This window comes from Lontra canadensis, unplaced genomic scaffold (genome assembly GCF_010015895.1).
Source record: "Lontra canadensis isolate GAN:19392208 unplaced genomic scaffold, GSC_riverotter_1.0 scaffold1, whole genome shotgun sequence".
NCBI classification, from domain to species: Eukaryota; Metazoa; Chordata; class Mammalia; order Carnivora; family Mustelidae; genus Lontra; species Lontra canadensis.
This window is the reverse complement of record NW_022630995.1, coordinates 109,369,543-109,373,170: the sequence shown is the minus strand read 5'-3', so window position 1 is coordinate 109,373,170 and position 3,628 is coordinate 109,369,543. Positions and strand designations below refer to the sequence as shown.

Sequence of the window (3,628 nt, the reverse complement as noted above, 5' to 3'; positions counted from 1 at the left end):
GAAGACACTAAACTAACTGAGCCACCCAGGTGCCCCTAAATGTATTGTTTTCTTAACAGTCTTGTGATTCAATTGCAGATCATACTTTATTCTCTTAAGTTCTAAGCACTTTTCATCTTAGTACATGTTATTTGAAAACTTGATTTTAATGGCTGTCTAATATTTAACAGCACAGATGTACAATCAATTATTCAATAATTTTCCATTGTTGGACATTCATGTAAAATCTGATTTTTAGTATTATATATTACAGCGTAATGACAGGCTTTTATCAAATTTCCCTTCTAAAAGGGTATAACAATTTCAATTCTTACCAGTACTGTTTAAGCAAGTTCACTTTTGACAACCTTGACCACATTTTTTCAATTTAATATGTAAAAATGGTATTTCATTGATTTTTCCATTTGCATTTATTTAAGTGAAGTTGAAATGCTTTTGCATGATTATTGTTTTTTTCCCCCTATTTGATATGCTCTGTCTCTTAGTAGGTTGGTTCATTTTTCTGTCACTTTTATATTTATGTTCACTTTCAATATGTCATTCTGCAATTTGTTTGTAATCCTTTTCCTTTATTTTCTATTTGTCTATTTATCTTTTACTTCTTTTGGTTTGAGAAAGCTCTCTGTATTTCCCCTCCTTTTCTCCTTGACAGTTTTAAGCTATAGACTGCAGTGGTGTTTTCAGAGGTTATCCCAATATAAAATCTTGACCAAAAAGTTTTTTAAAACAAGGCCTGTATTTAGTCAGTAACTCTTTCTCCTGTGTAAGACACCTAACTTAAGATGATTTACATGCCTAGTGCTCACTTCAGCAGCACATATACTAAACTTGGAACAATACAGAGAAAATTATTAGCAAGGTCCCTGTGCAAGGATGACACATAAATTTGTGAAGTGTTCCATATTTTTTCAATGGCACTAAAGTCGAATCTTTCGATAGTTGCTCCAAATATAAATGAGCTAAATGCTCTAATCAAAAGGCACCAGGTATTAGATTGGATAAAAAGCAAGACTCATTGCTGTGCTGTCTGCAAGAATCTCATTTTATATCCAAAGTCACCTCCAGATAGAAAATGTCCATTTACCGTGATAATGGGCATCAAAAGAAAGTTGGGGTATCATTCTTTATATCAGACAAATCAGAATTTAAACCAAAGACTGTAATAAAAGATCAAGGTTAATTAATTAAAGGGTCTATCCAATAAGAAGTTCTAACAATTGTAAATAATTGTGCCCCTAACAAGGGACTAGCCAATTATATAAGCCAATTAAGAAGAAAATTAAAGAAACACATTGATAATAATACAATACTAGTAGGGGACTTTAACACACGCCCCTCACAGCAATGGACAAATCATCTAAGTAGATGATCAATAAAAACACAAGGGCTTTGAATGACACACTGGACCACATGGACTTTACAGATATATTCAGAGTATTTCATCCTAAAGCAACAGGATACACATTCTTCTCTAGTGCACATGGAACATTCTCCAGAATAGATCACATACTGGGTCACAAATCCGGTCTCAACTGGTATCAAAAGACTGAGATCATTCCTTGCATATTTTCAGACCACAATGTTTTGAAACTTGAACTGAAACACAAGAGTAAATTTGGTAGGAACTCAAAAACATGGAGGTTAGTGGGTCGACCAAGAAATTAAAGAAGAATTTTTAAAAAATCATGGAAACAAATGAAAAAGAAGTGTAACTGTTCAAAATCTTTGGGATGCAGCAATGATAGACCCAAGAGGGAAGTATATAGAGATACAAGCATTCCTCAAGAAACAAGAAAGATCTCAAATGCACAACTTAACCTTACACCTAAAGTAGCTAAAGAAAGAACAGCAAATAAAGCCTAATCCCAGCAGGAGAAGAGAAATGATGATTAGATCAGAAATCATTGAAATAGAAACCAAAAGAACAGTAGAACAGATCAATGAAACTAGGACCTAGTTCTTTGAATGAATTAATAAGATTGATTACCCCCTTGGCAGATTTATCAAAAAGGAAAGGGAAAGGACCCCAATAAATAAAATCGTGAATGAAAGAGGAGAGCTCACAACCAACACTAATGAAATATAAACATTTGTAAGAACTTATTTTGAGCAACTATATGCCAACAAATAGGTAACCTGGAAGAAATGGATGCAATCCTAGAAATGTATAAACTACCAAAGCTGAAACAGAAAGAAATAGAAAACCTGAACAGACACATAACCAGCAAGGAAACTGAAGCAGTAATAAAAAATCTCCCAATAAACAAGAGTCCAGGACTGGGTGGCTTCCCAGGGGAATTCTACCAAACATTTAAAGAAGAATTACCTATTCTCTGAAGTTGTTTCAAGAAATAGAAATGGAAGAAAAACTTCCAATCTCTTTCTATGAGGCCAGCATTTACTTGGTCACAAAACTAGACAAACACCCCACCCAAATGTAGAATTATAGACCAATACCCCTGATGAACATGAAGGCAAAAATTCTCACCAAGATACCAGCCAATAGTACATTAAAATGATTTTTCACCCTGACAAAGTGGGATTTATTCCTGGGCTGCAAAGGTGGTTCAACATCTACAAATCAATCAATGTGATACTCTACATTAATAAAAGAAAGGACAAGAACCATGTAATACTCTTGTTAGATGCAGAAAAAGCATTTAACAAAGTACAACATCCTTTCTTGATTAAAACTCTTCACAGTGTAGGGATAGAGGGAACAAACCTCAATATCATAAAAGCCAACAGCATATATCATTCTCAATGGGGAAAAGCTGAGAACTTTTCTCCTAAGGTCAGGAATATAGCTGGGATGTCCACTCTCACTATCTTGTTCAACATAGTGCTAGAAGTCCTAGCCTCAGCAATCAGCAATCATACAACAAAAAGAATAAAAGGCATCTGTAATGGCAAAGAAGATTCACTCTTTGCAGATGACATGATACTTTATATGGAAAACCCAGAAGACTCCACCCCCAAACAACTAGAACTCACACATGAATTCAGCAGGATATAGTGGCAGGTTGTAAAGCCAGCACACAGAAATCAGTTACATTGCTATACACTAGCAATGAAATAAAAGAAAGAGAAATTAAGGAGTTGACCTCATTTACATTTGCACCCAAAACCATAAGATACCTAGGAATAAAGCTAACTAAAGAGGCAAAGGATCTGTACTCAGAAAATTATAAAACACTTATAAAAGAAATTCCACAAATAAATGGAAAAACATTTCACAAAGAAATGGAAAAACTTTCTATGCTCATGGATTTCTCATATATTGTTAGAATGTCTCTGCTTCCCAAAATGATCTATACTTTCGATACAATCCTTACCAAAATACCATCAGCATTTTTCACACAGCTGGAACACACCATCCAAAAACTTGTATGGAACCAGAAAAGACCCCAAATAGCCAAAGGAATGTGGAAAAAGAAAACCAAAGCTGGTGATGTCACACATTCTGGACTTCAAGCTATAATAAAAAGCTGTAATCATCAAGATAGTATGGTACTGGCACAAAAGTAGACACATAGGTCATTGGAACACAACAGAGAATCCAGAAATGGACCTTCAACTCTATGGTCAACTAATCTTTGATGAAGAAGGAAAAAAATATTTTTTATAT

General features: G+C 34.4%; 1 non-coding gene across 1 annotated transcript; it reads left to right on the top strand.

Moving 5' to 3' along the window:
• The first annotated feature begins 798 nt into the window (after nucleotides 1-798).
• Nucleotides 799-908, top strand: LOC116871597. The gene has a single exon (XR_004383445.1). It is a non-coding gene; the product is annotated as a U6 spliceosomal RNA (small nuclear RNA).
• The last annotated feature ends 2,720 nt before the right edge of the window (nucleotides 909-3,628 follow it).